Source organism: Dasypus novemcinctus, chromosome 18 (assembly GCF_030445035.2).
Source record: "Dasypus novemcinctus isolate mDasNov1 chromosome 18, mDasNov1.1.hap2, whole genome shotgun sequence".
Classification (NCBI taxonomy): domain Eukaryota; kingdom Metazoa; phylum Chordata; class Mammalia; order Cingulata; family Dasypodidae; genus Dasypus; species Dasypus novemcinctus.
Window position 1 is genome coordinate 41,311,981 of NC_080690.1, and position 27,335 is coordinate 41,339,315.

Sequence of the window (27,335 nt, forward strand, 5' to 3'; positions counted from 1 at the left end):
AGCCACCAGGGGGCAGCTGTAGGTTTAGCTGCAGGGCATGCTCTGAACCCTTGTCCCAGCCCAGTGGGCACACTGAGGTCATCAAGGTGGGAGTCTGCTAGGGCCGAGGGGTTCTCTGGCTGGGTCCCAGGAGCCTCGAGGACTGCTCCAAGCCCCTGACTCTGGAGCCTCCCATCCACGGGCCCCTCCAGCCAGTGTGGAGGGAGGAGAGGGACGGGCAGAGGCCGGGCCCCGCTCCCAGACAGGACCTCAGCCTCTCCCACTGACCCACTTTTTCCTGTCTCTGGCAGGGTCATCAGGCAGCCGGTTGCAGCCTTACCTAAGAGGCAGGGAATGGCTATTCTAGGCCATTCCACTCGTTCTGCCTCCCAGTCTGTGGTCCCAGAATACTTGGCCAACATTATCCATCCAGTGGCTTGGCTCTGTCTGCACCCTTCATGCTCCCTGAAAGCCTGGCAGCACCACCCATCCTTCTGGGGAAAGAGGGTCCCCTCTTTACCCTTGTTGCTGCCTTCAGAGCCTCGGCTGGGTCCAGGTCTGCACACAGGCACAAAGACAGACAGGACCACTATGCTCTCACATGTGTGTGAGCACACAAGCACCTGCCCCCAAACGCATACCCAGGGCCACCTCTGCCACTCTGTTTGGAGATCCCTTCCTCCAGGGAGCCCTCCCTGACTACACCCTTTCCCCCATATAATAGGTTGGTGTCTCCCTTCTCCAGCCTCCACAGCCCTGCACTGACCTGTGACATCCCCTGCCCTTGGGGAGTGAGCACTGGAGAGGAAGGACTGTCCACTCCTCATCTTTGTGCCCCCCAGCACAGCCCTGGCACAGAGCAGGTCCCTGTCAAGTGTTTGCTGAGCACATGAGAGACCCCAGGAACTGGACCACCTGGGCTCCCATCCCAGCACTGCCCCCACTAGTTATATGACTTGGGTAAGTTGCTTAAAAACAAAACAAAACAAAACAACAAAAAAAAATCCCCTGTACCTTAGTTTCCCCATGTGTGAAATGGGGATGATAATAGTGCCTACTTCACTTGAGTGGGTGTAGCAGCACTCCTGGAACGTAACTGTCTGTAGGAGCGTCTGCCCTCTTCATTGAGCCGGTTCCAGCTGGGTGTGGTAGGGTTTTAGCACAGTCACAGAATGTTCCCCGTGGCCTGTGCTGAGAGACGCTCCAGCGGTGGGACGAGAGGGCAGCCTCCCGAGGGCACTTCCGGTCGGCCGGTTCCCCCGGACTCCGTATTGACCCCGCCTGTCCCTGGGCACGTGGCCTCTTCCCTGGAGAGCGCTGCTCCGCGGTGGGGATGGGAGGCCCCGCAGGCCAGATTGATTTGAAATCTTGTCTCTTACACAGGGAAAGGTCATGTTTGCAGGAGGCCGTCCCGAGGCCTCTTTCCAGCAGGGCGCCCTGGCCGAGCCACAGGACTTCCATTAGCATTAACGGGGTGGGGTGGCAGCCCTGGCCGAGGGCTCAGGCCGGAGGGGTTGGGAGGCCCCCGTGTGCGTCAGACAATATGAAAATCATTCCTGATGATGCCGATCACTGAGAGCCGGCGGCAGGTGGGCGAGGGGCTGCCCCAGCCTCTCCTTGCCTGAGTTTGCCAAGAGCCGCTGGGACTGTGAAAGGGCCGGCCTGGGCAGGGATCCCCGGGGTTGCATTCAGTATGGGGGTGCCTGCACCAGCAGGAGAGAAGGCTCCTTGCTAGCCAATGGCTCCCCATTCGGGCCACCCTTCACCCAGGCTTTTAGGACATTGGGGCCCCCTGTGGGTCCCACAGCTCATTTCCTCTCCCAACTCTCCTGCCTCCCCGGCCCCATGCCAGGAGAGCTGGGTGCGCTGAGCTCTCCCAGCCCTCAGGAAAGCCCCAATCGTCTCCGTGAGAAATTGTCTTAAATGAGAACATGGAGGTGCAAGTGTCCTAGAGGCTGCAAAGGGTTAAAGCCGGGTGGGGGGTAGGCAAGGGCAAGGACCCCCGTTCCCCAGACACCTGCTGGGCTCCGATTGCTTCAATTCCACAGAACACCAGCGAGCTCACTCCGCAACCATGAGCCACTGAAACAAAAATAAGGCCACCTCGCCATCATTACTGAACAAAGACCAAAGTGTAAGCCCAATGAAAAAACTAACCCAAACATGTCCTATCCTGGTTGCAATGTTTCTTTTCTAATGGCAGCTTTATCTTTACTTCCTACCTCCTGCCTTCTAGGTAAGAATCACTAATATACCCCAGCAGAGAATTACCCCCGACTTCCTTTGCTTCCAATCCAGGGCAAGAGCCCTGATTTCTTGAACCCTCCGTCAAATCATTTAACATCAGCCAAATCCTATCGTGAGTCCTTTGAACCTCCTCTTCCAGGGACACCCATGTTTCACCACAGTGTGCGTTCTCCCTGGTTACAACAAGCCAATAAACCTGACTTTGACTCCAGGTGTGTTCCCGATGGTCTTTGACTGGAGGACATTGGCACAACCCTGCAAAGAGATGTTAAGAGAAGGCAATGGAGGAAGAGAAAAGTTCAGAAGTTGCTGAAGGTCACACAACAGAGAGGTGGGGAAATTTTCCATGAAAGTCTGCTTACATTTGCTCTTTCTTTATTAATATTGGGGTATGCATAGGTACACATGTGTGTTTCGTAGTAATTAGTGCTGTTTGAGATGCAAATGGCAGGAGCTCAGCTTGAACCAGCTCAAACACAAACACATTTGGCCCAAGGATCCAGAAGCAGGAGTGGCTGTCAAGAATCCTGTTGGGACTCTCCATCTCCTCTCCTTTCTTCTCTCTGTCCCTCTATATTTTTGTGTGTGTCTCCCTCCCCACTCTCTTTCGCTCTCATTCTGCATCTCCATCCTTCTCTCCCTCCCCCATTCCTGCCCCCTCCAGCTTTTTCTGTTTCTTAGTTGATGCAGCAGAAAATGCTTGCTTCCATCAGCCCCCAGTTCTGATCCACTCTACTCCTAGGCCAAATCACCTCCCCAGGAAGGACTCTGAGGTCTCCATTTGGGGGGTGCACTGAGGTTAGGGGCTGGGACCCCGGTCAGCGTGAGCTCTTGGGGTAACTGCGCATCAGATGGAGCCTGGTCCTCCTCCTGCACCTGTGCCCACTTCCTGACAGCCTTGTCCTTCTGTCCCCTGCTGCCACCCTCTCAGCATCCCTGCTCTCAAGTGCAGCCTCTTCTCAGTCTCTTTGCCTGAGTCTGGAATCTCCAGGGCCCTCCTGTGCAGGCACAGCTCTTCCTGCCATCCCAGCTGCCACCCTGACCATGCAAACCTCTTGTGCACACCTTTACTCACTCATTTGTGACGGTGTCATCGGCCGAGTCTCCCAAGGCCCCTAAATGCTTCTTACAGCTTTTCCACAGTACTGTATTATGATTGTTTCCCTCCTTTATGAGCACCCTATGTGCCACCACAACGGACTAGCACGTGTCTGTGTCCCTCGCGTATTTGTCAGGGCATGTTGGAGGGTTCTGTATGTCCCAGTATCTGAGTGTGTCTCTGTGAGTGTGTCCCTATGTTCCTGTGTGTGTGTCCTGTGAGTGTGTCCCTGTGTTCCTGTGTGTGTGTGTGGGTCTCTGTGAGTGTGTTCCTGTGTCTCTGAGTGTGTTCACATGTATGTCCTTGTGTGTACCACCATGTGTCTGGAGTTGTCACCGTGTGTGTGGTGAGTGCGCGCTCTTCTGTGTATTTGCTCATCAAGTGCTTGCTTTCTTCTTACTCCCCTTCAGATGTCTCAGCCCCACTTCCCCCACCCCAAGATTTTTGCTTACAGGTGGGGTGAAGTGTCGGGATCCTGAGAATTTAACGGAGGTGATCTTACCTTGCATTTTGATGGCTCGCTCACACTTCCAAGACTTCTGTTACCTCAGAATAGCCCTGTGGACCAGCTGAGATGGATGATCCATCTTTGCTTGGCTCAGAGATTGCAAGTGACTTGGTTCGTGTCACCCACAGTGAGCTCCACCTTGAACTAGACAGGGTGAGAAGGGACCTCAACCCTTTGTTCCTTTGTCCCAAAACAGAACTCCCATCCATCCTATTGTCATGGCCCCTGCAATACCACATCATTTTTTTTCTGTTTTTAGATGGACCATCTAAAATATATCAGGTCAAATCATATGAAATCATCAATATTTGGCCATTTTTGATCCCCAAGAAAATCAGTTTCATATGGTTCAACCTGACATTCATTTTTTTTCTCTATTTTTTAAAAAGTGTTACATTCAAAAAATATGAGGTCCCCATATACCCCCCACCCCCCTCACCCCACTCTCCCCACATCAACAACCTCTTTCATCATCGTGGCACATGCATTGTATTTGGTGAATACATTTTGGAGCACTGCTGTACCACATGGATAGTGGTTTACATTGTAGTTTACATTGTCCCCCAGTCCACCCAGTGGGCCATGGCAGGACATACAATGTCCAGCATCTGTCCCTGCAGTACCACCCAGGACAACTCCAAGTCCTGAAAATGCCTCCACATCATATCTCTTCTTCCCTCTTCCTACCCTCAGCAGCTACAATGGCCACTTTCTCCACATCAATGCTACAATTTCTTCCATTACTAATCACAATAGTTACATAGTAGAATATCAGTAAATCCACTCTAATCCATACTCTATTCCTCCAGCCTGTGGACACTGGGATGATTATGTCCACTGTCCCTCTATATCAAGAGGGGGCTTAGATTCCACATGGATGATGGATACAATTCTCCTGCTTGCAGTTGTAGGCACTCTTGGCTCCCTGGTGTGGTGGTTGACCTTCTTCAACTCCCTGTTAGCTGGTCAGGGTAAGTCCAATAAACCAGAGGGTAGGAGTTGCAAGTCTGCTGAAGCTCAGGGCCTGGCTGTCACATGGACAGTCCAGAGACTCAGGTCTCCTGAGTATACACCAACCCTAGCGCCAACCACAGGTCCAGTAAAATAACAAAAGAGGCATGTGTAGAAAGGTCACGTCTGAGTCCAACTCCATCACACGCAGGAACACAAACTCCAAAGTAGGGCCAACTGACATGGCACTGAACTCCAGAGCCTTCTGCCATGACCACAGAACCAGTGGGTCTCTGTAGCCCTCAGGAGAACCAGTACCTGGGCTTGTATCTACTTTGGCTGTCCCTGGGACCCTGCTGAGGTGTGCATAAGCACGATCCCTCTGGTGACTTCCTGACTCTTTTTATGGAGACTGATAGCCACATAAACTCATTTGTCCTTTTCATTTCCCCCTTTTATTTAAGGTCAAAAAGCAGTTTTTAATACCTGATATTACATGTAGGCTGAGATGTTCTGCTGGTCTGAGTTGGCCCTTTTATTCAAGGTCTTTTTCTAGTTACATCATCAGCTGGTGCTTGGTAGTAGTCCCTCAGTGCCAGGGAGGCTCATCCCTGGGAGTAATGTCCCATGCTGGGGGGAAGGTATTCCATTTACATGCTGAGTTTGGCTTAGAGAGTGGCCACATTTGAGCAACATGGAAGCTCTCATGAGGTAACTCTTAGGCACCCTGCAGTTCTAGGCCTAGTTAATATTTCAGATGCACAGGCTCATAAGCATAGTCATCAGTATCAAGGGCTCATTGTTGGACCATCCTTCTTTATAGGTCTTTGCCATTGTACTTGGAGGCTTGTTGCTGTTCCATTCTGGCATTCATTTTTAATTCTATTATACTTGCAACTCTCCATCCAGCACCAGAACTAGAGTGTTACCATGACTTACCTCTACTTCTACCCCCCTCCCCCAGTCTACAGATGGAAAAACAGAGGCATGGGGAGGTAAGGGCCTTCCCAGGCTGCAGGGTCAGTGGCAGAGGGCTGGGGGCTCCTTGCCTGGGAACCTCTGCCTTCTAAACCCTTTCTCCTTCCTACAGAGAAGCACAGCCCAGCTTCTCTGTTAACAGGATTGACTCATAATTCCATGCAACACACACACAAACACATACACACTTTGCAACAGTACCTTAGCTCTAGCAGGCACAGGCAGACAAGGCTGAGAAGAACAGAAAGGGCTCCCCTTTACGCACAGTCAGGAGAGCAGAGGACGAAGTAAACAATTATTTTTTTTTAGAAAACCTCATTCTAATTACATTTTAATGATTCAAGATAGTATTTTGATAGAACTAATGTATGAAAATTGACAGTATTTATAAATGGTAATGGGGGAAGACCAGGTCATATTTCATAGTTTGGAGAACTCCCTGGAATCCAAAAAATAAGAGGGACCCTGAAGCCAACTCATTCCGAGGCAAGTTCCATCTCTGCACATTTGATCAGAGCTGGGTATAAACGAGCCTCCTCCAAGAGAGCGGTCAGGGAAGGCTTCTCTGAGGAGGTGACATTTGAGCCACCATCTCTCTGCAGGTCCTTCTCCCAGGCCTATGCTTTTTGTTTGCTTTAATCTTATACTTTTGAGCCAACCTGCCATCTTCCCCCTTGCCTCAGTCATGGGTCCAGGGAGGACTTTTTTTTTTTAATCATTGGGTTAAAAATCCTCTTGTAACTGAAGCACTGAAATCCCTGTCCAGAAGTTATGTGTCATGTTCGGCAACACTCTCCACCCCATCCATTAAGGTGGGATTTTTTCTCTCTGGTTCTGGAGAGGTTGGAGTAGTGGAGTGCCATGGGCTGGGCTGATGCTGCCCCAAAGAGGGGCATCTGTCCCAGGGAGAAGGGGTGGCAGATGGGACCCCTGTGGAGGGTTGTTGTTCCGGGTGTCTCTGCTGGCAGCGAGGGACATGCTGGCGTGTCTGAGCTCATGAGAACCCGACAAAGGGGTCATTTTATCATCCCCATCTCACAAGGAAGGAAACTGAAGCTCAGGGATGTGCCAAGTCTGACCCCAGAGCCTGTGCTCTTGGATGCCTCCAAAGAGGCTCACTGGGCCCCAGGGCTGAGTCCAGGGTTCTGTGTCTCCCTGGCCTGTAGGGGCACTACAGGAAAACAGATGGAAAGACAGATGGACAGGCACCCAGCGCATGTGGGGGGGGGGCTCCCCCAGACCTTTTTCTCCGCATGTGTGTGTGGGGTGGGGTGGCATGGCTCAGCACAACCTCTTCACAACCATCTCTGTCTGTCTGCTTCTCTCTCTGTTGTTTTGGGTCTCCATCTCCTTCCTCTGCTGTGTCTTTCTGTAGGCACTTCCTTTCGTCTCCATAGGTCTGGCTCTCACAGTCGTTTTCTCTTTTATTCTCCAGCTGGCTGTATCCCTCCATCCCCCGCTCACTCTCCTCTCCCTTTCTCCTTCTGTCTCTCTGCCTTTCAGGGTCTCTCCCTCTGTCTCTTTCCCTCCCTTTGTCTTTGTCTCTGATCCTCTCTCTGTCTCTTGGTCACTCTTACTGTTTCCCTGCTGTCTCCTTTTTTCCTCTCCCTCCCTCTGACCCTCGGTGGCTGTCTCCCTCCTTCTCCCTCCCTCTGTACCCTTTGTCTCCCCCACACACACTCTCTCTCCCTCTCTTCCTCTCTCCATCTCTTTCTGCCCTCTTATTTACTGCCATCTCTCTCTCTCCTTCCCTCTAGCGTGTGTCATTTGTGGTCCCTCTCCCAGACGCTGCAGACCGCAGACGTGGCCGTCTGACCCTCACACCATAGCGAGCAGCAGGCCGGCAGGGGCCTGGCATGCCCCAGCTGGAAGCGCTGAGGTGGGGAGGTGGCCGGGCAGCGTGGGGGCCTGTCTGTGAAAGTGGCCCCTGCACCCCTATGCCCACAGCCAGGCTTGCCTGGGGGGTCCTGACCTGGACCCCAGCCCAGGGGTCCTACGACTGTCCCACGTCAGTACAGAAGGCCTCACCACCTCTCCGCTGTGTCCCCTGGTCCTCCTCCCCACCCCCACTCTACAACACCGGCCCCAGGAGGTGGTGTGGGCTACAGTGAACTGGGGGCGGGGCTCCTCCTTCCAGGAGAGGCTAAGCGTGGCTCGGAAGTCCAGCTGGTGCCTGCTTCCTCCCAGCCCAGGCCCACATCTCCCCCTATGCTGCGTGACATGGCAAAATCACTTTTAAGAAACGTTTTTCACCGGATCAGTCTAGCATGGTGCTTTGAGTCAGAACAGCGCTAGGCTTGTCTTGCCGTCTGCACCTCAGGCATCCGAGGGCAAACAGGAGCCTTCTGAAGCCCCCTCCTGGGGGCAGATCACGTGACTCCACCCTGAGGTGCTCGCCAGGCCAGCTCTGGGCGGCCCTGGGTGAAGACCTAACTTCCTCTTGGGGCAGGACAGTGCAGCCCCTCCCTCTGTCCATCTGCATCCCTGCCATTCTCTGGGCCTTGAAAGGACTCCAAGTTTTCTGAGTTTAAAGGGAAAGAAATGAGTTTCAAGTGGAAAAACTTAATGGGTGTCCAGTGTCTCCATGCCGTCCGCCAGCTTCACGGCCTTGTTGGGGGCACATGAAAGGTGCTCACGGGGGCGGAGGGGCTGCCTGCCCAAGCCCAGGCTGGGGACAGCCCCGCCCTCGTCTGCTTTAGAAGCCCCCGTGGAAGCCCCCAGGTAAACCCCCTGCTCCCTTCCTTTATCCCCAGCCTCGTTTTTGAGGTTTGACTGCATTTTTGATCTTAACAAGTTTTCTTTTCTTTCTTTCTTTTTTTTTTTTTGTCATCTTTGCCAGGGCTTTTTACAATGTGATTTCCTTTTATTTTAAAACGGTGGCTTTCAAGCCTCGTCTCATCTGTGATTGTTTCATGTTTGCAGGTTTCTGGAAGGTTTGGAGCCGGTCCCTGGGTGGGCGACTTCCCAGAAGCTCCTTGCTCTGTTGTGTACTTGGAAGGGGATGGGGCCCTGGAGCCGTGGCCTCTTTTTTTGGTTTCCCTCCCCTGGGCCAGTGCTGATGGGAAAAAGTACAGGGCCCTCATCCACCTGGCTCCCCCAAACTCCCCGCTCTCCACGAGGCAGGGTACCTGGTGGTTGGAGGTAGATCACCTGAGCTCCAGCCTCTAGCCACATGCCATGGGGCAGGTGATTGCACCCTCTAAGCCTCAGTTGCCCCATCTGTACGTACATGGGGATAATAATAGTACCTACCTCATGTTGGATCAAATAAGATGATGCTTGGCACAGAGTGAAGGCTTCCTAAATGGCACCGACTATGATAGTGCAAACCCTGGGCCTCTGTGAACGGGCCGTTATCTCTGTTCCTGTTTCATCAGCCACTCTGCCCATCCACTCCCCACAAAGCGCCAGCCCTGTACTGCGGTCACCCCTCGGGCTGAAGTATGGTTTGCTGGCCTGGCGAGGGGAGCGGCCGCGGTAGGCCTAATTCCGCTGCCCCCATAATAGGGTGGTTAGTCGGGCCCACCGCCACCCCTGAAGGAAGCTCGGCATGGGCGCAGAGTGCCCTCGGATCTCCCCTTCACGGCAGCCATGCTTCCGCGGCCGCCCCTCCTCCTGGATGGCGCCACACGATGCCTGTGGGGCGGCACCCTTCTTCTTCTTTCTCCCTGCGCAGGCGCAGGGTGGAAAATTCCAGTCTGCCCTTTTCCCCTCCCCCGACAGCAGCAACAGCCAGGCGTGGTCGGAAAAATCCAGTCTGCCCTTTTCCCTTCCCCCGACAGCAGCAACAGCCAGGCGTGGGCGGGAAACTCAAGTCTGCCCTCCACCCCAGCAACAGCAGCCACCAATCCCTAAACCCTGCCCCTTCCCCCAGCAACAGCGACAGCCAATCCCTAACCACCACCCCTCCCCCGTCCAGTACCGCCCACTGACCTTTCGCCGGCAACCAATCAGAACAGGGCGTGGCTTCGACCAATCAGCCTTCCCCAGCCCCTATAAAACTGTTGCCTCTCCCTCAATAAAGTGGACTTGCGTGTTTACCTTGTCTCCGCGGTAGGTCTTCTGCCGTGCGCCCTCCAGTCCTGAGAGCCCCCGACAAGGGCCTGGCCTCCCTTGTCCCCAGTTCGTCGCCTGCTTCTCCGGGTGACCCCTTCGTCGCCGGCTTCGCCGGGCAATCCCGTCAACCAAACCGCGCAACCCCTGTGAGACCGACCCCTCGTCTGCTGCCGGACCGACCGCTCGTCCCAAGTGGGACCGACCCCTCGTCCTAAGCTGGACCGACCCCTCGTCCGCAGCCAGACCCCACCTCTACCAACCGAGCAAGCCGTCGCAGTTGGCGCCCAACGTGGGGCTGAGCAACCCCACCTCTACCGACCGAGCAAGCCGCCGCACTGTACAATGACTTATCCTGCGCCTTCCCAACACTGGCTCTTTGGTGACCCTGTTCCCTCTTCCTGGTTTGGCCATCCATACTTCTTCCATCCTTGGAAGCCTCTTCCATCCTTCAAGGATGTGAGGGTCAGCTCAATGCCTCCTGCTCTGGGACATCTGTCTCAACATCTCCCAACTGAAGTTAAGAGTTAATCACAGCTTCTGTCATTGAATTTGGTTTTTACTTTACTCAGTGAGGCAGCAAGTGCTGGCTTGATCTGGCTTTGGAATCAGAGAGATTGGGTATAAATCTAATTTTTATTTGTAGGTACTAGCTTTCCCATTTCCATTCTGTGCAACCATCAGTTCCTTAATGCCTCTGAGCCTCAGTTTCCTTTTATGTAGGTGGAGAGGCTTATGCCCTCTATAATATAAGCTCCGTAAGAGTCTGGATTTCTATTTCTTAAGCCCTATTATATTTCAAGCATGAGAACCTAGTGGATGCTCAAGAAATAACTTATCATAAAGGAATGTTCTTTGAGGTTCCATTTGTCATATAAATACTGCTCAATCAATGGTAACCCTCCTTAGCATGTCCATTACTATTTAGAAATTCATTCCTTTAAAAATGCAAGATTGAGTAACTACTGTATGCAGGACACTGGGTGTATGCAGAAGAGGAGGTGACAACTCTGCCCTTGCAGCGGTCCACCAATGAGATGGTTCTATAGGCAGCATGACGATGTCCTAGACACTGTGGCCCTCGCCCAAGGTTGAGGCCCTGTGAAGTTTCTCTTGTCCATCTACTCTGTAGGATACAGCTCATGGTCCTGTGCACACAAGGTGCCTGTTAAATATCCCTGAACTGAATTAAGAGTAAGCCTTAGAAGCCCATTCCTTGCAAGCTGCCTCAGTTCAGGTGAGCCCTCAACTCAGCTAGTTCCCAGGACCCTGGAAACTGGAGGCAGTTCTCTGCTCTGTCCAGAGCTTTCCTTGTGGTCTCTGCTGCCTCAGAAAATCCAAGGGAGATGTGAATTTGGGGGACCCACAGCTCCTGCCATCAGAGGATCTGTCTACTTCTTCGTCCTCTTTTCTCTTTCGCTGACCTTTATTTGCTCCAAGGAGAAAAACAAGGCTTACACATCCTTTCAAAGTTCCTCAGAGCAAAGATTTTCTGATGCTTCTTCCACCAACCAGCTTAGGTCCTACAACACCATACACACCATTAGGGCACCCAGGAGCACCTCAAGCCATGTGCCCAGTAGGGCTACACCCTGAGACCTATGGACCTGGGGTTGGGAACACTCTTCTGCAATCAGACAACTTCTTGGGCCCTACCTCAGTACAAGTGGCTCATTTCCCACCCCCAGCCCTTGGTCTGCTTTGCTAATGGAACTTTAGAAACTTCTCCATCCTTCTCATTGTTTACAGGGGACATCTCCTATTGCCTATGCAACCTCCATTCCCTTAATTGGGTCAAACACACTCTTTTAGCTTATTTTCTCTTGGGGAGCCACACTCTCCTTCAGTCTCAGTCCCTGGACATCAGGTGGGTGGACTCTACTTGTGACTCCAAGCTGGAACACGTGACCCAGGCTGATGAATCAGAGTGTAAATCCCTCTGACCCTACAATTGGATCATAGGTGCCCTCATGGCCAAAGGACCAATCACTGCCAATCCATGGACTGGAAAAGAGACCCTCCTTCCATTTGGATATGGAGTGGGAGGGAAGAAACTGTGGCTGGAAGGGGCACCATTTGGAGACGACCTGACTGTGAGATACAGAGGAAAATGGGAAAAGAGAAGGGTCTTTGTTCAAGGCCCTGGGTCCTTCCAGTTCTAGTCCAAGGTCATGGATGTTTCAGTTACCTGAGCCAATAAATTAAGCACACATACATACATACACTTTTTTATTTTCTTAAGCCACCTGGAATTGAAATATCAATTCCAATATTGAAATGTCTAAGCATTTGCTGGAATCTCTGGTGGATCTAAATTCCAAGTCCTGGAAGCAGAACAATAGGTAAAATGGCCCCTTACAGCCCCTTCCACGGCTGGGTTCAAGTCCAGCTGCCCTTTCTGCAAAGCACCCTCTGCCCTTCTCTTGGCCTTGCCTGTTAAAGGAGACCTATCTCTTCCTTATTAGAGCTAAGAGTGGACACCTCAGGATGAAGAAGCACAAATCACCTTCCCTTCTACCTGGTGAGTGGGGCGGGGAGCACTCTCTTTGGGTTTTTGTTTTCTTTTACCTTTTATTTTTTTCCTGATTTACCTTCCTAATTAGGTTTTGCTCAGGCAAATATATTAGGATTAGTCTGTAATCCTTGAGCTCACAGAAAGTAAGGGTGGATGGCCCAGGAGCCAGCTGGGAGCAGGAGGAGGTGTTTGCTGTGAAAACCCACGGAATGGGGAGGCACGAGGATAACGAGGTGAGCCCACGCAGTCCATGGGCTTCAGACTTATCATTTGTTCGTTTGTTTAATAAACAGTTATGACTGAATGATGGCCTAGGTGATGGGGATACAAAGGTGAAGAAGACAAAGTACCTGTCTTCAGGGGACCCCAGGAGAGGGAAGTGGTAACAGGTGGCCCAGGCTTCTGGGCCACTGTGGTGCTGTGCAAGATGGGACCCCCCATGCTGGGAAGCCCCTCCCGGTCCAGCCCCCTGCAGGGTCCCTTCACAGAAGGGGTCTCTCGCTTGCCCCTTGTGTGTGACCTGCCCTCACCCCATTACAGCTCTTGAGCTTGTGCTCTCGTGCCCAGCTCCCAAAGCCCAGGCAGCCAAGAGGCTGGGTCAGGAGGAGGCCCTGGACCAGGCCAGGAGCCATATCTCCCCCCTCCACTCATCTAGACAAGGAAAAGCCAAGCTCACCAGTGTGGACTTGCCCTCTCTTGGGGTGAGCACTCCTCTCAGGGTCCTCAGGGTCCCTCCCAGCCAGGGGTAGCAGTCAGGACCTGCCAATTCACAAAGGCAGGGAAGAGGGCACATGCCAGTTCTCCTCTTTGAGGCTCCTTGGCTCCAGGGCCAATGTGTCACTGGAGGGGTGGCCTGGATCGGGTCTCCAGGGGAGTGGCCACTTCTCCCTTGGGACATGGTGCCCAACTACCTGACATTTGCCCTCCTAGGAGGGACCTCTTGAAGGTGCTTTGGGGAGCAGAGGAGACCTGCTTCCCCTAAACAGAGCGGTCTCTCGGCCCCTTGCACATGGCTCCTTTCTACAGCTCTGCCCATGTGCCTTCTAGCTGCTCGCTGCCCACAGGTCAAGGGCTCCCTGGTCTTGCTCCTCTAGGGCACTGGATGCCGACATCCCTGCCTTGGGACTAGATGGCATCCTGGGCTGCAGGGCCTGGGACCTCTGCAGAGCACCTGGGAGGAAGCGGGGCAGGGCATGGGGACACTCAGACCTTCAGCAGGTGGAGGGAGCATTTGGCTGAGGGGGTGCCTCCCACGCGGAGAGCATCGGTGCTGCCTGCCTTCTGTTTTGCCTCTAATCATCTCCTACAAATGGCCAGTCCCAGACCCCGAGCTCTCCAGAAGGTCGTCTGCCCTGAAATAAAAGCCCAGCTTCCTTGGAGTGGGTCAGAAGAGGGCTGTTTACGGCCCATCGCTCTCTCACTGAGGGGAGTTTACATCTGTTAGTAAATTTAAACGAGGAGTTAAATGGGGTTCAGATGGCACCATGAGAAGCATGTCCTCTGCCGAATGGCTGTGCAGGCTCATTATTGGTTTCCGAGCTTGTGCACAGGTGCTTTGCGGAGTGACTCCTGCCTCCTGGCTGGGGGACGTCCCTCTGCCCTCCCCCCAGCACCCGTGGCCCCCAGGGCCAGGCCCTGGAGAAGGCTCAGCCTTGTCAGTGATGGGGGAGGGGAGTGGTCTGTGACAGAGGCCAGCAGGAGCTGGCCGCTCCCCACCTCCTTCTTTCCTTCTCTGGCCAGGGAGCAGGCAGCCGTGGGCACCAGGAGTCCTCGGTCCCAGCTCAGCTGGGGAGCTCGTGCTCACCAGCCCTCCACAAGGCAGAGCCGGAAGTTCTGGGGAAGTCCCTGGGTCCTTTCTCCTCATGCTAGAGCTGGAGAAACTGAGTGTGCCAAGAGGTGGGGTTCTGCCCCTCTTCCTGTGTAGGTGGGCACAGCATACCATGATGGAGGGCTCCTCGAGCCTGGCCCGCGTCGGCCTCTTCTGGGGTGGGGGTGGGGGGCTTTTAACAGACAGGGAGTCTGGGCCCTGTCCCGAGAGATCTTGATTTAGTTGGTCGGGCCTGGGGCTTGGCCTGGATATCTTTTACCAGCCCCAGGTGGCCCCAGTGTGCACGAGGGTTGAGAACCAGCAGGAGGTGAAAGAGGGTAGCTTTGGTTTGAATTCACGTTGCTGCTGCTGGGACCCGTTTCTGCCAGGCCCCACCAGCTTAGGGCCACACACAGGCACCGGCAGCCGTGATACAGATTCATGTGGTTCTTGCTCTCACCTCCTATTGCGTGACCCCCGGAAACTCCCTCAGACTGTCACCCAGCTATTTTGGGGAGGCTGCAGGCTTGTCTCATGTAGGCATGTAAATAGACCTGTCAGCTACCAGGTGCCTGTGTTCCACCTTTCTCTGCTGCTTTGGCACCCGGTGAACATGTCTGCTGACTGCAAAGTTGTTTGGAGGCACCTTGACTCCGCCTCTGGAGGCTGCAGTAGGGTGGGCGGCTGCTAGCCAGGTTTCCTGCCTGCCACTCCCTTGCTTTTCTAGCCCTTCCTGCCAGCCCCACTTGTCCTGTAGGCACCACTGTGTCAGCCGGACATACCTCAGACCCTCTGGGGTGTGTGATCACCTCAACTGAGCTGTCTTTTCTGCTGGCCCCGCAGCCTCCTCTGGGCACTGGGCCTCACCTCCTTGAGCTGTGTCTCCCCACACCTGGGAGGCCTCTGCCCTAAGGGGAGGACTCCCCTCTCCCCCAATCCTTGCTGCTGTCTGTCGTGGGGACCCGTAGCAGTGCTATGTGGTCCTGATGTCTTTTGAATTTCAATGAAAACCCTACTTTCAATTTTGTTGACAGCTTTTCTCTCTTGTGGTCTCAACATGAGTCTAAGGGACTTTATCAGAAGACAAATATATGTGGCAGATACTGGAATCCTCCCTCCCCCATGCTCAAACCTTTGTTATAAGCTGAGGGTGTCTGGCTGGCTATCTCTTTAGATGGAATTCCATTAGGGGGCTCCTCAAACCTTCCAGAAGGTAGCCTCCTGCTGACCCTGCCCCACCAGCGCTCAGGCGTGTCTTGTTTCCATGAGCTCAGGAGCCCCACCATCCTGGCTGTGGCATTTTCCACTGTTGGAAGTGTCCTTGTATACTATATTGGTGGACAGTTTGCAGTTAAGAGTAGGCTATGGGCATCCAGCTTGCATTGTTCTTTCCCTCCCTAACTTCTGAGGTTCTTTCCATCTCTCCATCCTGCTGTTACCCTCAGACTGGCTGTGAAGACTCACAGGTAGAGATGACAACACCTCAGAGACGAGAATGGGCCATTGCCTACCAGCACAGCTTCTCCTCCCATCTCATTGGCTAGAATTGGGTAACATGCCCACTCTTAAACCAATCACTGTTGAGGGTCATGGGCATTCATGATTGGCCCATCCCCAGAGGCTGGGAAGGGGCCAGCCCCCACCATAGCATACAATTCTGGTAATGAGGGTTGGTAGTCACCAAAATTCTCCTCCCACCTTTACACGGGTGTATTCACTTTCAGATGCTGCCATAACAAATTACCATAAACCTGTTGCCTTTAAACACCAGACATTTATTCACTCATTTCTCTGGAAGCCAGAGGTCTGAAATCAAGGTGTCAGCAGGGAGTGCTCCTTTGGAGGGCTCTAGCAGACAATCTGTTTCTTGCATCTTCCAGCTTCTGGTGGCCCCAGGTGTTCCTTGGCTTGTGGCCACAGCTCTCTAATCTTTGCTTCCACAGCAAGAGAGGGGCTCCTTCTCTTCTCTGTGTGTCACTCCTAAGGACACATGTCAGTGGATTTGGGGCCCACTCAGATAGTACAGGATGATGTCCTTATCTCAAGAGCCTTAATTCAATTCCAACTGTAGAGATCCTTATTTCCAAAGAAGTCAACCATCACAGGTTCCAAGGATTAGGGAGTGGTCCTAACTTTTGGGGGCTACCCTAAACCCACTACAATATTCTTGACCTCTGTCAGCAAAGACAAGGATGGTGGGGAGACTGCTTTAGGTAGACAAACAGCATGGTGCCCAAGTAGCTAACCAAGGGGGACCCATGTGAGCATCTGCTCAGTGCCTAATTTGGCCACACTTGGCTTACTTGGAGGGATTGGCTCTGCTTCTGGGTAAATTTCTCTCTGCCCCATTTTCCCTATGGTCCCATTTCGTCTTGAATATGAATTTTTCTGTGATCCCAGAATTCTCTCATTGTGCCTTGCCCAACATCTGAAAGCAGCAAGTGGCCAGCCTGCTGTTGAAAAGGAAAAAGTTTCTGGAGGACCCACCTGGGGCTAGAAGCCTTGAAGTTGCGGTGGGTCTGGGGCTTGTGAAGGGAAACCAAGATGAGGGAGGGCTGGGTGGAGGCAGGGGACTTGCTCCGAAGACCAGAGATGGTCTCCCGAGTGCCAGGACCCTGGCCCCTGTGTGGGTGGTGGTGGTGGGGAAGTGCATCCCCAGGGCACCTGGGGTCTTCTCAGGGCCCCAACTGGGTAGCCCACATCGCTGCTTTCCCTAAGCCCCCGGGCCTGAAAGCTAGAGGCCCAGGGAGAATAAAAGGGCCTGGGCAAAAAGGCTCCGAGGCAGTTCAAAGACAGGGAGAGACTGAGGATGAAGTTTTCAAGCCACATCCAAGGGGAGGTCTTTTCATCTGCCAGCCTTTGAATCAGAATCAAGGCAGGCAAAGTTACTACCAGGTTAAAGTTTAAATGGCACAGAAAGGGGAGATGGGAAGATGAAAGCACGGCCGTCTGGCCAAGGGAACAAAGCCCGCAGCCCAGCCCGGGTACCTGGCCTCCACGGCACTAAGTTACGGCAGTCCCAGCGAGGAGGGGCTGCCTTGCTGCCATTGTTCAGCTTAAGAACCGAAGTAATTGAAAGGAAAGGTGAGGCAAGGAGAGGCAGCAAGCCCGTGTGACTGCCTGGATCGTTAGAAAAATAATTTAAAGGGAACAGGCCTATGAAGCAGTTTCTCTTATGGAAATGCCATCACTGAAAAGAAAGGACAGGGAGGGTGGGGGAAGCCTTTTCATTCTTTGAAACAGAGTGAGCTTTTTTTTCCCCTCACCAAGTACCGACTTGAATGTCATTTGGAATCCAGTCATTTCGCAAACTTGTTGAACTCCCTAACTGCCTGGGCTGGGGGCCTTCTCCAGAAACTTGGGGGCTTGGGGGAGGCAGAGAATTGGGGGGACCCTCAGGACTGCATCTCCACAGGTTTTGCATTCTTGACATCAAGCTGCCTGGGTCCTTGGGAAGCTCACCCCTTCTTTTAAGCTTCTTGCTGGTTCCACCTGCTGCTCTTTACATCCAAATTGTCCCCAGAGCTCTGCTGCTTGATCAGCATCCTACTGTGCATTCTGGGGTCTTGCAGGTAAGAACAGGTGATTTATCAGCACCTTACATGTATACCTTTCTAGATGAACTTTCCTTATCCCTAGTACCTGACTGGAAATCACTAATAACATTGTTTCAGTCATCTGAAGTTAAAACATGTTCAAAGTTGTCAGCCTTCATTAAGCAGCTCTTACATGCCAGGTAGAGTCTGGTGAGCAAGACATGGGCCCAGCCCTTTAGGAGCCTACACTTTTGCTGCGGAGATGGATGAGTAAAGAAGCAATAACAGTGAAAACTGACAAGAACTATGATAGAGGAGGTACTGTGGCTGGGAGGCCCGTGGCAGGAACATCTAACCTGGTCTAGGGACCATCAGGGAAGGCTGCGTGAAGGAGGTGATATTTGAGCTAAGTTATAACAAATTCATTAGTCATTAGTGAGAGAGCTTCCACCTCTAGTCAAGATGGAGTAACATGGACCAGATTTACCTTCTTGCCTGAAACAACCAAAAAATGGGATCAAATATAGACATGATAGTTTGCAAGACAATGGACATTAAGAAACAAAGAACTGTGTCCCATAAGAGATAGGACACAAACAAATGAGCCCCATAATTGTACCAGCTTACTGTCTTAACCATGGCACAAGGAAGGGGAACCCAGAGAGAGACTGACAGATTCCCTGAGTTGAGGAGCTGGATCCAAGAGTTCAGAGACCAAGGTGACCAGACTTTGCAGGAGAGAGGACCAGATTGGAGAGAACTGCACAGAGGGAGCCTTCTGGAGATCTTTAGAAGGTTCCTCTTAGGGAGCAGTAGAATACTGATCAGTGAATGCATGTGAGGAAACTACCTGTGGCCAGGGAAAGAATCATCCCGAGGATCAGAGTGAAGTGTCCAGAGCTCACACAGGACTGGGGATAGTGTCCATTCTGACCAGCAGCAGAAAAAGCCCAAGAAGTCACGGGGCATAGAGTAGAGTGCCCAGGAGGTCTTGCCTCAGCCCTGGGAAATAATTATTCCTAGACTGAGCACTGTTCTCACCCTCCATAACAAATCTTAAAAATAAGATCCCAAGGATCAAACTGTTTCTAACTATCTTAACTTCATCCAGAACAAAACTCAAATATTCTTGGGAATACAAAAATATCTGAAACCCAGAAAGATAGACTTCGTTATGCCTATTATCCATTTACAAATTACCAGGCAAGCAAAGAAACAGGAAAATATGACCCATGATCAGGAGAAAAATCACTCAGCTGATACAGATGTTAAAATGAGTAGATGAGGACATGAAAGCAGTTATTATGACTCTATTCCATATGTTAGAAAGTTAATTAGAGATATGAAAGATATAAAAAAGACCCAAATCACACAACTAGAAATGAAGACTACAATGTCTGAGACTGAAAAATATACCACATAGTATTAATAGGAGATTTACATATTGCAGAAGAAAAAAATTAATGAACTCAATGACATAGCAATAGAAACTATCCAAAATAAAATATCAGAGAAAAAAAGAATAAAAAGAATGAAAATAAAAAGCAAAGTAAGTACCATGGGTCAACATTCAGTGGAGTTCCTGAAGAAGAGGGTAGGACAGAAAATATATTTGAAGAAATAATGGCCCTGAATTTTCCAAATTTGTGGAAACTATAAACCCAGATCTAAAAAGCTCAATGAATTCCAGGCATATAAACACAAAGAAATTGCACCAAGGTACATCATAATCAAATTGCTTAAAACCAGTGGTAAAGAAAAAAATTTAAAAGAGGCCAGAGGAAATAAATACACATTACGTACAGAAAAATAAAGATAATGATGATAGATTTCTCAAAGGAAAAATGCAAATGAGAAGTCAATGAAACAACATCTTTAAAGTATTCAAAGAAGAAACTGCCAAACCAGAATTCTATATCTAACAAAAATGTTTTTCAAAAATAAAATATTTTTTCAATGTGCAAAAGCTGAAGTGTGCTGTTTTAAATACAAAAACACAAATAGGATAAAAGTAAAAAGATTGGAGGAATGTGGAAAATGGTGGAGTAGGATCTCCCAAGACTCAGTCCTTCCACAAGAATATCTATTAAATAGGCAGAAACTGTCATAAACAACTATTTTGAAACTCCAAGGCCAGTTGAACATAGTGAAGTGTCCAAGGAAGAGCAGAAGGAAGAGGCTGGTAAATTATGGTAAAGGTCAATAAATTGCTCACACTGTGTGGCAGTTATCAGTGCCCATCCCCCACTCTTGTGGCAGGCCACCATGAGGTCCAGCCTCTAGCTAGTTTGCTGATGACAGAAAGGGATATAAAAATTGTCTTCTCCAAGACCAGGGATGGGTACGGCTGATCCTTGATCATGGCTTTTGATTAGCTACTTTTGATCACTGGGGATCTGGCTCTGAGGGAGGTCATAGTTCCGACCACTTGGGACAAAGGCAGTGATGAAGAGATTTAAAGATGTTATGCTTCCTCAGGGATCCCTCAGTTAGTTGAAGGGCTGCATTTCCTGGACAGGTCAAGAAAGCTCCACTTTGGGTTGCGATGGAAAATGTTGCTGGCACCCTTTCTGATCTTCTCCCCAAGCACTTTCAAGCAAGTTCTTTGGCCCCTTCATGAGTTCCTAGCCCTGTTTTGACTGGGAAAGACTGACTTGGGAAAGTACTCTCTGGTGTGTCCCTCCTACTAGAATTTGTCCCCCAGTCTTGAGACAATGAAAGGAGTGTAAGTCACTGTAGAGGCAGCCTGTCTGGGGCAAAGGCTTGGGCTTTAAAAACCCAGGAGTGGGAGATCTGTCTCGTGGGAAATAGAAGGAGCATCTAAACTTCTGTAATCAGGGCAACTCCAAAAGTGCTAACAAGCACAAGCCCAGAAAAAGACACAGGCTGAGGAAAGACAGGGAAAGCCTGACACAGTGCCTTTGCCTTGGTCCTCATAGAGGGGCTGAAGCTCAAGAAAATCTCTGTATTATAATCAACTGGTTACAAAATCAAGAAACAGACACCTTAGGGAATAAACTGCACAGTACTAAAATGCACACCAGGTTAAAAAAAAAAGAGTATAAGCAAAGAAACAGGAAATGATGGCCATTTTACAGGAAGAGGATAAAAATTTTTAAAACACCATTGAAGACCAGAATGTGCACATACCAAACAAAGATTTTAAAAAATGATCTTAAAAATGCCCAAGGAGATGAAGCAAAATACAGAGAAAGAACTAAAGGATATCATGAAACCATTGAATGATCAAAATGAGAATCTTAGTAAAGAGATAGACATTATAAAAAGGAACCAAACAGAACTCCTGGAGTTGATGATCACAATAACTGAAATGAAAAACTTCCAGGAGGGTTTCAAGAACAGATTATAGCTGGCAAAAGAAAAAATCAGTGACCTTGAAGACAAGATATTTGAAATCAGGCTGAGGAGCAGGAAAAAAAAAGTATTATGAAAAGTGAAAATAGTCTAGGACACCTCTGGAACACCATTAAGCATACCAATATACACATTTGTAGAAGAAAGAAAGAGTCAGGTGGAATATTCAAAGAAATAATGACAGAGAACTTCCCAAACTTAGCAAAGGCATGAATATGCACATTCAAGAAGCCCAGAGGGGAAGTGGATTTGGCTCAACTGATAGAGTGTCCACCTACCACATGGGAGGTCCAGGGTTCAAACCCAGGGCCTCCTGACCTGTGTGGTGAGCCAGCCAATGCGCAGTACTGATGCACGCAAGGAGTGCCGTGCCATGCAGGGATGTCCCCCTTGTAGGGAAGCCCCATGTGCAAGGAGTGTGCCCCATAAGGAGAGCCACCCCATGCGCAAAAAGGGCAGCCTACCCAGGAGTGGTGCCACACACACACTGAGCTGATGAAGCAAGATGATGCAACCAAAAAGAGATGCAGTTTCCTGGTGCTGCTGACGAGAATCCAGGGGGATGCAGAAGAACACACACAGTGAATGGACACAGAAAGCAGACAAAGGCGGGGAAGGGGAGAGGAGTAAATAAAAAATAAATCTTAAAAAAAAAAAAAGAGGTCCAGAGAACATCAAATAGGGTAAATGTGAAGAAAAATACACCTCATCATATACTGACCACAGTAGAGAATGCAAAGTACAAGGAGAGAGTTCTGAAAGCTGAAACAGAAAAGCAATGTGTTATGTACAAGGGAGTCCCAATTATATTGAGTGCCAATTTCTCTTCAGAAACTATGGAAGAAAGAAGGCAGAAGATTGAAATACTTAAAATGTTGAAATAAATCATTGTCACCCAAGAATTTTATCCAGCAAGATTTTCTTTCAAAAAAGAGGGAGATAATTAATAGCACAATTATTAAAATATCCTATCATCAATTGTAACATATGTCCCTCATAAATGCAAGATGTTGATGGTTGGGTGGTGTATGGGAATCCTGTTTTTTATGCATGATTGTTCTGTAAACCTGAAAATTCTCTAATAAAAAATTGAAAAAAAATTGAGGGAGAGATTAAGACATGCCAAGATAAACAAAAACAGAGAATTAATCACCACTAGACCAACCCTACAACTAATTCCAAAGGGAGTTCTTCAGATTGAAAAGAAAGGACACTAGACAGTGGTTCAAAGAGGCATTAAGAAATAAAGACCTCCAGGAAAAGTAACCATATTGTATTGTATTATTTCCAGTATTATTGTACTGTAGTGTTTGCTATGCAACCTGACTTCTTACTTCCTACATGTGCTTTAATGCAAATGCATCAGAAGTAATGATAAATTCATTGATTTGAACATATTATGTACAAAAATGTAAGTGGTAACAAGTACATAAAAAGGTGGGGAAACAGAGGTGTAGGAAAATTACGTAGGTATACCATTGAAGTCAAGTTTCTATCAAACCAAATAGGTTTGTTATATATTTAGAATGCTAAATTTTAACTCCATTGTAGCCACAAGGAAAATATATAAAAAATATATCTGGATAGAGACAAGAAATCATTCAATATGGTACAACACAAAAATTCAAATTTATATAAAAGTGGGCATTAAGGGAAGTATTGAGAGACCAAAAAAGTATGACTTACACAGGCTAAATGGTAAAATGGCAAAAGAAAGTCCTGAATTATCAATAGTGACTTTAAATATAAATGGATTAACTCCATCACACTCAGGAACAAAAATTCCAAAGTGAGGCCCACTGACAAGACACTGAACTCCAGAGCCAACTGCCATGACCATAGAACCTGTGTGTCTCCATAGTCCTCAGGAGCACCAGTACCTGGGGTTGTATCTAATTTGGCTGTCTCTGGGATCCAGCAGAGGTGTGCATAAGTGTGACCCCTCTGATGACCTCCTGACTCTTTTTTGAAGACTCTTAGCCATATAAACTCATTTGTCTTTGCCATTTCCCCCTTTTATTCAAGGTCTTTTTCTAGTTGCATCTCCAGTTAGTGATTGGTAGTAATCCCTTGGCACCAGAAAGGTCATCCCTAGGAGTCACGTCCCATGGTGGGGGGAAGGTAATGGGTTTACATGCTGAGTTTAGCTTAGAGACTGACCACATTTGAGCAACATGGAGGCTCTTAGGAGGTAACTCTTAGGCACTCTGCAGCTCTAGGCCTAGTTCAAATTTCAGGCGCACAGACTCATAAGCATAGTCATCAGTATCAAGGGCTCATCATTGAAGCATCCTTCTTTATTGGTCTTTGCCCTTGCATTTGGGGGATTGTTGCTGTTCCATTGGGGAATGTGACAGAACTCCCCTGTCTAGGAACTCAGCACTCCCTCAGTTGTTGTTTGTAACATAACTATTATGAAAATACCCAACATATATCCAAACATTTTTATGTACCCTATATACATGCCCTGGAGAACTCCCTCCAATCATGTGTCCCCCATCAATAACACCCCACACCAGTGTTCCTCCCCTGCCATAGTTGAACCCCTCTGTGGTCCAAAACTTCTTAAAAAATGAAGGCTAATATATTGCCAAATTCAATTAATAGGAAAATGAAATAGTAGTGATAAGTTTAAAGATTAGAAATAGAATAATACTAATTTAGAAACACTAAAATAAAGTAAAAATAAATTGAGATATTAAAAAATGAAAAATATCATAAAACCATTGTTTTTGACATTTTGCCTTTCATCACTGTAATAGGTGTTGCCCTGAATGTACAGTGGCAAGGCAATCTCTTCCATTCCTTCCTCTGTGTCTACACCCTTTCTTATTTTTTTCCTAATTTTAAATTTTGTCTTCAAAAAAGTATTGGATCACAGTAAAGTCACATATACAATATCAGGGACTCCCATATATCCAACATTAAACCCTTTCCCCCCTTACCCAGCAATGATCTTTTTACATGTTCATGTTATATTTGCTGCAGCTGATGTATAGATATTGAAATATAGCTATCAAACATGGTTCCATTTTGGTTTACATTATGGTTTATATTTTAGACTGTACAAATTTCTAAACTTTTAGTTACCTTATGTTTTACATTATGGCTTACATTTTAGGCTATAGACTTTTATACATTTTTGGTGTAATTTAACATGTCCTGTATCCATCATTGTGTGATCTTGTGGAGCACTTCCATTGTCCCCAGTTACCGTGCTTCCATCTATTCTATTCCTCTCTCCCCTTCCCCTCAGGGCCCACAGTGACAACCAATCTTCACTGCTTGAAGGACCAGATTCACAGATAGTTGTAACAATGCTGAGGGCTTGACGTACTAGACTGTATTTCCCTATTGGGAGGCACCAATTCCTTGAGAGACACAATTCCTTCTATTTCAGAACATCAGGCCTACGCAGGATGTGGGTACACCTTCCCACTCATTTTGTGGGTCTTCACCCAATAATATACTACGACAAGATGAGCACTCACACACTCCCTAGAAGCCTGCCCTGTGCCAGATGCCCCCCCCCCCAAGCACCTTAAACAGGTAATCCATCCTTATTATATTTTCTAAAGAGTTTCTTTAACATTATAGTTTCAACCACAAGATGTGACCTTTCTACACATGCCTCTTCTGTCACTTTTACTGAACCTGTGGTTGGTGCTGGGGTTAGTCTATACCCAGGAGACTTCAATCTCTGGACTGGCCATGTGCCAGCTGGGCCCTGAGCCTCTGCAGAGTTGCAACTCCTACTCTCTGGTTTGCTGGACTTACACAGTTCAGCTAACAGGGAGGTGAAGATGGTCAACCACAACACCAGGGAACCGAGAGTGCCTACAACTCCAAGCAGGACAATTGCATCCATCAACCATGTGGGATCAAACCCCTCTTGATATAGAGGTCAAATGGACATTACCAACCCAGGGTCCACAGGATGAAGGAATAAAATGTGGATTAGAGTGAACTTACTAGTATTCTACTATAGAAATATTGTTGAAGAGTAATGGAAGAAACTGTAGCATTGATCTGGAGAAAGTGGACACAGTAGTTGCTGAGGGCAGGAAGAGGGAAGAACAGGAAGAGATGTGGGGGCATTTTTGGGACTTGGAGTTGTCCTAAATGATACTGCAGGAACAGATTCTTGACATTATATAACCTGCTAGAACCCACTGACTGTACTGGGGGAGAGTATAAACTACAGTGTAAACTATAATCCAAGCAGTGCAGTAGTGCTCAAAATGTATTTATCAAATGCAATGAATGTGTCACACTGATGAAAGATGTTGTTGATGTGGGAGGAGTGGGAGGGTGGGGTGTGGGTTATGTGGGAACCTCTTATATTTTTTAATGTAACACTTTTTGTGATCTACGTATCTTTAAAAAAAAAGACAATTTAAAAAAATATAAAAAGAAATAAACATAAATGGGTTAGATTCCCAGTCAAAAGGCAGAGATTTACAGAATGGATTAAAAAACATAACCCAACTATATGCTGTCTGTAAGAGGCTCACTTCAAATTCAAAGGTAAAAGTAGGTTGAAAGTGAAAGGATGGAAAAAATATACCATGTAAGTAGTAACAAAAGAGAGCTGGGATAGCTAAACTAATAAAGCAGACTTTAACTCAAAAATAGTTACAAGGACCAAAGACAGTCATTATACATTGATATTGATAAAGCAGTCAATTCAATGAAAAGATGTAACAATATAAATGTATATGCACCTAAAAACAGAGCCCCAAAATATATGAAGAAAATACTGACAGATTTGAAGGGAGAAATTGACAGTTCTACATTAAGAATGGTTAATACACCATTTTCGATAATGAATAAAACATCTAGCCGGAATATCAACAAGGAAATGTGAGACTAGAATGATACTCTAAACCAACTAGACCTAAGAGATATACATAGAAAACTTGACCCAACAATATAATACACATTTTTCTTGAATGCACATGGATCAATCCCCAGGAGAGACCATATGTTAGGTCACAAAACAAGTCTCACTTTATTAAAAACATTGAAATCATACAATGTATCTTCTCTAGCCACAATGGAATGAAGCTAGAAGTCAATAACAGAAGGAGAAATGGAAAATTCACAAACATGTGGAAATTAAATAACATACTCTTAAACACCCAATGGGTTAACAAGAAAATCATGAGGGAAATGAGGAAAACATTGAGGCAAATGAAAATCAAAATAAAACATACCAAAACTTATGGGATACAGCAAAGGCAGTGCTGAGAGTCAAATTTATAACTGTAAAGTCTTACATTAAAAAAGAGGAGCAGGGGGGATGTAACTCAGTTGTTGAGTGCCTGCTTCACATGTATGAGGTCCTGGGTTCAATCCCTGGGGCCTTCTTAAAAAAAGAGGAGGGGAGCAGTTGTGGCTCAAATTGCTGAGTGCCTACTTCCCACATGGGAGGTTCTGGACTTGGTCCCCAGTGCCTCCTAAAGATAAACAATAACAACAAAAAAAGCAAAAAACAGGAAAATAAATGAGAGTGCCAGCTCAGGAGGGCCGATGTGGATCGGTGGTTGAGCACTGGCTTTCCACATATGAGGTCCTGGGTTCAATCCCCAGCCCCAGTACCTCAAAAAGTAAAAATAAATAAATAAATTTTTAAATGAAGAAAGACTTCATATCAGTGGCTAACCTCAAAACTTGAAGAACTAGAAAAATAGGAGCAAACTAAACCCAAAGTGAGCAGAAGGAAGGAAGTAACAAAGATTAGAACAAATAAAAATTAATTGGGAATAAAAAACAATAGAGAATAAACAAAATCAAAGTGCTTCTTGGAAAAGGTCAATAAAATTGACAAATCTTTACTTAGACTAACAAAGAAAAAAGAGAAAAGATACAAATAACAAATATCAGAAAAGAAAAGGGAGACATTACTACTGATGCCACTGAAATAAATAGGGCTGTATGTCAAGAAATTAAATAACTTATATGAAATGGATACATTCTTAGGAATACACAAACTACCTACACTGACTGAAGAAGAAGTAAAAGAGCTCAGCAAACCAATTATTTGTAAAGAGATTGAATTAGCCATCAAAAACCTCCCAAGAAAAAGAGCCCAGGAGTAAAAGCCTTCACAAGGGAATTTTACCAAATATTCCAAGAAGATGTAACTCCTATTTTGTTCAAACACTTTCAAAAATTAAAGAGAATGGAATGCTCCATAATTCATTCTGTGAGGCCAACATCAACCTCATACGAAAGTCAGATAATGATACCAGAAGAAAAGAAAATTACAGACAAGTATATTTTAT

The 27,335-nt window shown here is 48.1% G+C and overlaps 1 long non-coding RNA gene across 1 annotated transcript; it reads left to right on the plus strand.

Moving 5' to 3' along the window:
• Positions 1 to 514: 514 nt before the first annotated feature.
• LOC131274251 (uncharacterized) lies at positions 515 to 2,578 on the plus strand. Its single transcript, XR_009181461.1, has 2 exons — positions 515 to 939; positions 2,439 to 2,578. It is a non-coding gene; the product is annotated as an uncharacterized lncRNA (long non-coding RNA).
• The last annotated feature ends 24,757 nt before the right edge of the window (positions 2,579 to 27,335 follow it).